Source organism: Salmo trutta, chromosome 4 (assembly GCF_901001165.1).
Source record: "Salmo trutta chromosome 4, fSalTru1.1, whole genome shotgun sequence".
Taxonomy (NCBI): domain Eukaryota; kingdom Metazoa; phylum Chordata; class Actinopteri; order Salmoniformes; family Salmonidae; genus Salmo; species Salmo trutta.
The window spans coordinates 20,596,917-20,605,762 of record NC_042960.1 but is presented as its reverse complement, the minus strand read 5'-3'; the positions used below and the strand labels follow the sequence as shown (position 1 = coordinate 20,605,762).

Sequence of the window (8,846 nt, the reverse complement as noted above, 5' to 3'; positions counted from 1 at the left end):
AGAAAATTCCAAGCAGGAAGTGGAAAGTCTGAGAATTGTAGTTCTTCTTTTGATTCTCTATCGAAACTACAGTATCTGTGCTGTTACGTTGCACTTTCTAAGGCTTCCATTGGCTGTCTAAAGACTTCAGAAAATTGATTGAGCCTTCTCCTGTCTCAGGGCAGAGTATGGTAGCTCAGTTTCTGAGTGGACTGCCTGGGGACAAAGAGATTGGATATGCGCGTTCCTGCGAGCACGCTGTTTTTTCTTTTCCTCCTTGAATGAATACACTATTGTCCGGTTGGAATATTATCGCAATTTTACGTTAAAAATACCATAAAAATTGATTTTAAACAGCGTTTGACATGCTTCTAAGTACGGTAATGGAACATTTTGACTTTGTGTCTCGAAATGCGCTCACGACTTACCCTTTGGATAGTGACCTGAATGCACGAACAAAACGGAGGTATTTGGACATAACTATGGATTATTTCGAACAAAAACAACATTTCTTGTGGAAGTAGCAGTCCTGGGAGTGCATTCTGACGAAGATCAGCAAAGGTAATACAATATTTCTAATACTAATTCTGAGTTTAGGTGACCCCGAACTTGGTGGGTGTCTGAATAGCTCGCCGTGATGGCGAGCTATGTACTCAGAATATTGAAAAATGTGCTTTCGCCGAAAAGCTATTTTAAAATCTGACACAGCGATTGCATAAAGGAGTTCTGTATCTATAATTCTTAAAATAATTGTTATGTATTTTGTCAGCGTTAATGATGAGTATTTTTGTAAATTCACCGGAAGTTTTTGTGGGAATACATTTTCTGAACATCAATGTAAAAAGCTGTTTTTGGATATAAATATGAACTTGATTGAACAAAACATACATGTATTGTATAACATAATGTCCTAGGAGTGTCATCTGATGAAGATCATCAAAGGTTAGTGCTGCATTTAGCTGTGTTTTGGGTTTTATTGACATATATGCTTGCTTGGAAAATGGCTGTGTGGTTATTTTGGTCTAATGTTTTGCTTTCGCTGTAAAGCCTTTTTGAAATCTGACAACGTGGTTGGATTCAGGAGAGGTTTATCTTTCAAATGGTGTAAAATAGTCGTATGTTTGAAAAATTGAAATTATTGGATTTTTGAGGTTTTTGTATTTCGCGCCATGCGATCCCATTGGCTGTTGGCTTGGGGTTCCGCTGGCGGAAGCAGGGCCATCATCGAGCGTTAAGGAACAGCTAACGTTAGTTCCCCAGCAATCCAGATCAAGTTAGTTAAAGTTAGCTAGATGGAATTTCCTTCCTATTAAGCTAGCTAAACACCATTCCTCTGCTCCTCTGTTACAATAGTACCTAGCTAGTTAATTAGCTAAATTAGCTAAACTAGGTAGCTAACCTTTCAAGGATGGAAAGTCATCATTTATGAAGTAAACCTACTTTAGGATCCCCTGCATATAACGTCATAGAGATAGCTAGCAAGCTGCTACCTTTATCTCCAAGGAGATTCCCTCAATCTCAATCATGACAATGCAGGTAATCCCAGGTTGACGTTAAATGCAATCCCTAGCCTGGCTGACATGACCCACTTTGGTTTGGTATCAGCCAGTCTAGGGAATCCCATGTTGTTTTCACAAATGATGACAGGCAAAATGTCCTTTCTATGAAAGCTACCTAGCTAGCCACTACTTGCAACCATCAATGAACTATTAGCTAGTACTCCATAATTTGAGTCACCCAGTGCTGGACAGCTAAGCCCTTTTGGATGCTAGCCTATTGCAGTCATATAGCCTAGCCTACATGCAAGAACCAAATCCCAATTCATTCTAGCTGTCACCCATTTTTTTACCTCAGTTTAATGCACTTTATCCATGTTATATGCTTTGTAAACTACTCATCCCTTTCTTTATTTACTCCCCAGGTGGTCCCAGAAAGAAGAACAAGCTCCAGATGGCTGTGTGGGAGGTGTCGTCCATGGTCACAAGGCACTTGGAGGAGTCAGAGAGGCGCTTCTTCGAGGAGGAGTTGAGGTGGGACGCTGACAAAAAGCATGGTAGAGAAACCTAACAACCAACTTACAGAATTCAGAGGGAGAGGCTAATGCAGATGGCACCATACAGACGAACATGGTGCTAGAGTTGGGGAACATGTGGAAAAATCTTTCAACAGCAAGCACAACTTCAACCACCTATGTACAGGGGGTATTTACCTCCCCAGGGCTGCCGCTTCACTCAGCCACCATCCATTTCCACATCCATCACAGTCAATCATTTAATTGCGATCTGCCTGCCTGCTGCGTGCAGATCCCTCTCCACTCTCTCATCAAATATGTTAGTTTTTTAAATACCATAACTAATACTTACCAAGACATTTAGAAAGAAAACACATCTAGCTACCTTTCAATAAAAATAAAAAAAACGTCAAAACAACAAAATAGTGAATGATAGTGTTGCAACCTGAAGTAAGAGTGAAGTAACTCTTCTTCATCTAACGGTAGATGAGTTAATATCTGCCCATATTGAAAGGACCGTCAGGGACTCAGCTGTCTGTGGGCAGCTGGAAAGGCTTTTGGCAGACCGAGAAATCACTGAACAAAAGCCCAAATCATTTCAAAACTGAAGTCACAACATCGGGGACAACAATAATATAAGTGGTCGGATCAGGAAGGCCCACTTCGATCTGTTCGGTCAGATTTGGGGGCACCAGTGCTCAGCCAGTCAATTTAATGGGGGCTAACCTGCTACCAGAGCAAGACTAGGCGGAATTAATGTGGAAGGACACAGACTAGGGTGACCATACGTCCTCTTTTTCCCGGACATGTCCTCTTTTTGGACCTAAAAAAATGCGTCCGGCCGGGATTTCTAAATCGCCCAAAATGTCCGGGATTCGGCTTTTGCTTTCTACAGTCGCCATTCATTGTGTGCGTTTTTGGTGTTTTGCATTGCTTTGACCTTTCTCTTTAGGTCCCGCCTTCTCACACGCCACCATTGGTGGGTCATGTAGGCCTACGCAAACATTGGTCAAACTGCATCTCAATCATTACCCTCACCATGGCAACAGCTAAGAGACAGAGCAATAGCTTGCTTGTCAACAGTGGCACATGGCTCCAGAACAGCGTAAAAAATGCCCAAACGCAAATGTAAATTCACAGACGATTTACAGAGAAAATTCCCTTGTTTTCGTCTTGGTCGGGATCCGTGTGAAGCAGAATGCATGACCTGCAAAGCTGGCACATACGTGTCAGTGTCAAATAAAGGTGCTAGCGACCTAGAAGCCCACATAAGCTCCGCAAAACACAAAATTGCAGCTAAAGGAGAGAGTTCGTCAGGTAAATTTAACTGACTATTTTGTGAGAGCAGGTAAAACAGAATATGCTGTTACTGCTGCGGAGGGAGTTTTTGCCATCCACAACACTAGGGTGACCATACGTCCTCTTTTTCCCGGACATGTCCTCTTTTTTGAAAACTAAAATATGGTCACCCTAACACAGACACAATGTTGATACCTCACTAGAGGCATCGTTCACATCATCATAAGCAGGGCCATCATCGAGCGTTAAGGAACAGCTAGCGTTAGTTCCCCAGCAATCCGGATCAAGTTAGTTAACATTAGCTAGCTGTAATTTCCTATTAAGCTAGCTAAACACCATTCCTCTGTTACAATAGTACCTAGATAGTTAACTAGCTAACTTAACTAGCTAGCTAACTTTTCAATGATGGAAATTCTGTCTGTCATCATTTATGAAGTAAACCTACTTTAGGACCCCCTACATTTAACGTCATAGAGATAGCTACCTAGCAAGGAGATTCCCTTCTGCTCTATCATGACGATATAGGGAATCCCAGGTTGACGTTAAATACAATCCCTAGCCTGGCTGACATGACCCACTTTGGTTTGGTATCAGCCAGTCTAGGGAATCCCATGTTGTCTTCACAAATGACGACGGGCAAAATGTCCTTTCTATGAAAGCTACCTAGCTATCTACTACTTGCAACCATCAACTATTAGCTAGTACTCCATCATTTTCATCATCCAGGGCTTGATAGCTAAGCCCTTTCTGGATGCTAGCCTATTGCAGTCATATAGGCTAGCCTACATGCAAAAACAAAATCCCAATTAATTCTAGCTGTTAACAATTTTAAAAAATGGCCCAGTTTATTGTTATTTATCCTTTTTCATTGCCTTGTATACCACTAATACATTTCTTTATTTGCTCCCTAGGTGGTCCCAGAAAGAAGAACAGATGGCTCCAGATGGCTGTGAGGGAGGTGTCGTACATGGTCAAAACCCACTTGGAGGAGTCCGAGAGGCACTTCAAGGAGGAGTTGAAGTGGGACGCTGAATGAAAAGCATGGCAGAGAAACCTAAAAAACGACTTACAGAATTCACGGAGGGAGAGGCTGATGGGCACCATATAGACTAACATGTTGAAATATCTTTTCAACAGCCAGCACAACTTCAACCACCTACCTATGTAGAGGTGCTATTTACCTTCCCCAGGGCCGCCGCTTCACTCAGCCTCCACCCATTTGACCACCCATTCTCTTCCACCACCCATTTCCACATCCAAATGACCCCAGGAAGAGGAGGAAGAGGAGCCACAACTGTATTTTTGTTACTTACCATACACAAAATAGATGACATGGATAGTAATCATTCTACTGCTGTTCAATTGATGAATAGTTTTATTTTATTTAATAGTTTATTTTTATTGTTACAAGATAACTAGATTTAATAAAACAATTTGAAAATAATAATATGGGATGTACTAGTAGATGTACTAGCTTTATCATATACCTACAACTTAAATAATCATTGAACTTAGACATGTTTTTTTATATTTGTTACAAAATAATTATAGATTTAAAACATCTTCATGAAATGAGACAACATTGTGAACATTTTATCCTGGAGTAGTTCAAGACATAAGACATTTTATTTAAAATACAAATGATTAACCCATAAAAGTGGTATTTTGTAGCTCAGTTAAGAAGGCATGGTGCTTGTAACACCAGGGTAGTGGGTTCCATTCCCATCCCCAACTATATGTAAAAATGTATGCACTCATCACTAAGTCGCTTTGGATAAAAGTGTTTGCTAAAAAGTATATTTCTTTCTAAGCCCTGTCTAAGCCAAGGGGTTCAAACTCTATGGATTTGTTTTAAGACGGTCATACCAAGGATAATTTTGCTGTTTGATTTTGAATTTTTCAGACCCCTTGAACGATCCCAAAAATATGCAAAAAGTTTGAGGAATATTTTAATTTGGCCTTAGTGCTATTGGCCCATACAAACACATTGAATAACAGACTCATGACATGGAACAACGAATACTCCCCCCCCAAAAAATCAAAAGGACGTTTGTTCTGATGTCTTAACCCCTTTTTAACCCCTTAACCCTTTTTTTGGCACTAAACAGTCTCCATATATAGGGTACTAGGGGGTAACTAGCCCCCACTAAGAACAATGTCTAATTGCTGACACAAAAAAAGCAACATTTGGGAAACGTGTTTTTGTAGATGAAGCTCATGCTCAGGCCAAATAACTACAAAGGGAAATAAATGGCTACAGTTTACACTGAGTTATTTTATGAAATGTTGTTTTTAGAAAAAGGTTTTTTTTTTTTTAAGTACCGGGTTAACTGGCATAAGGTTTCACACAAATGTGTTAACACATTTAATCCGTTTTATTTAGAAATTCTTTAGTAATACTTGAAAGCTAAGTCTAGTTGTCTTATTTAGAAAAAATATGAGGGGGAAATGGTGTTGCACATGTCACCATTAATATCCTTGAGTTTCCCTCAACACACTCATTCACCATATTACTACTTTACTAAAAAAGTACAATTCTCTCTAAACAAATGGATTATTTATCTTAAGGCTTTCCTACTTGTATATTTAAAAAATAATTATAGCTCTAACTTCATTGGAATATATCTACAACTTTTTCTAAAAATTAGATCAACTTACCACATAATCGTTTTGTTGAAATATCTCCAGAAGTTGTGACAGAGGAAATGTTTTGTTGAGCAAGAACAGTGGCAGCCAGGATAAATGTTGGGAAAATAATTGTGACATCTTGTTGTCTTAATGTGAATTACTGGGGGGCTAGTTACCCCCTGGTACCCTACATACTTTTAATAATTTTTTTTCAACTGGTACCAGGGACCTTCAGACGAGTCTTGTGATGCCTGTGGGCGTCCTAGAGCAAAACAGTGTTAGTGTGTATCCCAAACTGTTCTGACGCTACAGACAGAAGTTGGTAAAATCGGCTGTACCCATGAGTCCCAAGACGCTTGTGGGGGTTGTAGAGCAAAACGGCTGTGTTCGTGAGAGTCTCATCTTTCCATAGAGAGGTCATAATAGTTTGTATGCCAAACCGTTTGGATGACGAATTTTTGGGATGTCTCATGGTCTGACAAACACTGCTATAGCTCTGTCACCTTTCACTGCAGCTGCGGAAGTGCGTGTAATGGTGGGGCGGTGAGTCGGAAGCAGGTGAAACTTTTTAATAAAACCAAGAACATGACACGAACATAAGGCAGAACGCCGATACACAAGAACAATACCAACTGGTGAGTGAACCTGGGAGAGTGACATATAAAGGGGAGGAAATTATTATTCACAGGTGAGCTTAATGATGAGTGCCAGGTGTGCGCAATGATGAATCCCAGGACCGGTGGTTAGTACTCTGGCGACGTCGTACGCTGGAGGGGAGGAGCAGGAGCAAACGTGACAGTGCGACATCGGCAGATGTGGAGGATTGAGACGCATCCGATGCAAAAAAAGCATATCTCTAGTTTAAACTGACGTATTTGTATGGGGATTTTTGTATTATGCTAATTCAAATTCAGTGGGGGTGCGGACGTTAGGGGGTTAAAAGGAAACTACTACAGTGTGTGTGCAGGCAGAGGGTAAGTGGAGTAGGTTCAGCATCTGTATTTACTGGCATCTCTTGTCATGTGGCTGACCACAGACTCAAAGAGGCATCAATGCCATTAGGTCTTTTGTAACGTCTGTTGCAGATTATGTTACGTTGTTGTCCTGTGCGTTATAAGCGTGTGGCTGCTCAAGTCCCTCTTCTCATTCGAGCCTCCTTCGTTCCTCATCCCAGGTGTCAAGATATCCGTCCTCATGGACCTCACAAATGTTGTGGAAGACACTGCATGCCTGAACAATTTCAGAGGCCAGAGCAACATCCACATCTACCTGCTTCATGACGCATTGCCACCTGCCTTAGAGCCAACCAAAATAATTTTCCACAACCATATGTGCATAGCTGCGCTTATGGTTGAAGTCATTTTCCGATTCTGACTCTGTGTTAGATGGGAGTCCTTTGGTAAGCCACCTTTTCAGTGGGTAAACTGGATTGCCAATGATGACCACGGGGACCTCAATTCCACCAAGAAACCGTGATTTCCAAAAGTAACATGCGAAACAAAATAAAACAGGTAATAAGTAAGCTGGCTAGAACATGAGTTCTGCTTAGGGCCTAGTGATTTTCAGGTAGGCCACCAGTCCACCCCTACTCTTTGATCATGTCAATAGATTAAAATGTACACTTTATTTTTCATTGGCTAAAACAGGAATGTACTGCCTTTCCCCAACACCTCCAGATATGGGGTGTTAAGTGCCTTGCTCAGGGGGCACCACGGCAAAAGATGGATCAGAGACCAACAGTCTAACTAGGCTACGAAACAGTAAACACAAAGCCTGGTAATAATACCCTATCTCCTGTGGGAAAAGGTAACTGTGGCAATGTTCCTTTGCCAAAAGTCAGAGTTGACAAGCATTCTTGTATCATGGCTCTTGCCAGGCCATCCAAAATAGGTATCTGGGAAACTGATACATTGTATATACTTAGAAGGTTGCATAATTGTAACATTGGCTAACCTTGAAACGTTGTTTTACATATATGTTAATCTTTGAATATTTTGTTTTATTTGATTGTTACGTGACTATTGACATTTTGTCAACGTGACTAAATGAATGAGTGTGATTGATATGTTTGTTAACATTACTAGTTATAACATTCTGACTGGCCTATCGTGTATGAAGTGAATAATAGCTGCTTACCAATGTGGGTGATCAGCAAGTGGATTGAGTGCCATCCTTTTCTGTTGTAATAATCTGCTAGGCAATAATTGGTATGTTTGTGCCATCTAAAGCACAGGTACACATTGGAAAGCCTCTTCTCTGGAATCCTGCTATGGTTCTGTCAAGTTGCATACACGTTGGCAATTTGACGTGCTGTATGTTTTGGAAAGAATATCATTTTCTTTCCTGCAGACTAGACCACTTAATGTTGATATGCCAATACCAAAGAGAGTTGCCATGGTCCGGTATCCGCAAGTAGTTGCGAGCCACCACAACACAATGACCGTGCGTTTCTTATAGCAAATGGCATTTCTCCATCTGGGGTTCTGCTTTTCAATGTAGGGGCGAAGCTGGGATGCGAGGTATTCAAATGTAGATTTACTCATCCGGAAGTATGCCATCCAATCCCTTTTACCGTAATTGAGTAGGAAGCCCCTCCAAATAACATGCCCATGGCAGCGATCCTTCACCCAAACTGGTCTTTCATACATCAGACCGCAGTCATAGTTATGTAAATCATCTTCCTCCTCTGATTCATCTTGTAGGTAGGAAGTTGTTTTCTCTTTGTATTAAGGTATGCATGTCTTTTGTGCCTTAACTGCACATTATAGAACGCTTGAAGGTGATGCACTCAAGAAGAAAACATTACTTTAAGTTGGAAATACAAAGGCAAAAAAAAAAAACACAGAAATGATGCAACCATTTGCATCTCCATATCTTCAGTGGGTGGCATGTTTCTCAAAGGTAGGAAATTATTTCACATTTGGTGGCT

General features: G+C 40.8%; 1 long non-coding RNA gene across 1 annotated transcript; it reads left to right on the top strand.

The window, feature by feature from the left end:
* Positions 1 to 1,858: 1,858 nt before the first annotated feature.
* LOC115192026 (uncharacterized) lies at positions 1,859 to 5,086 on the top strand. Its single transcript, XR_003877862.1, has 2 exons — positions 1,859 to 2,009; positions 4,201 to 5,086. It is a non-coding gene; the product is annotated as an uncharacterized LOC115192026 (long non-coding RNA).
* Positions 5,087 to 8,846: the final 3,760 nt, after the last annotated feature.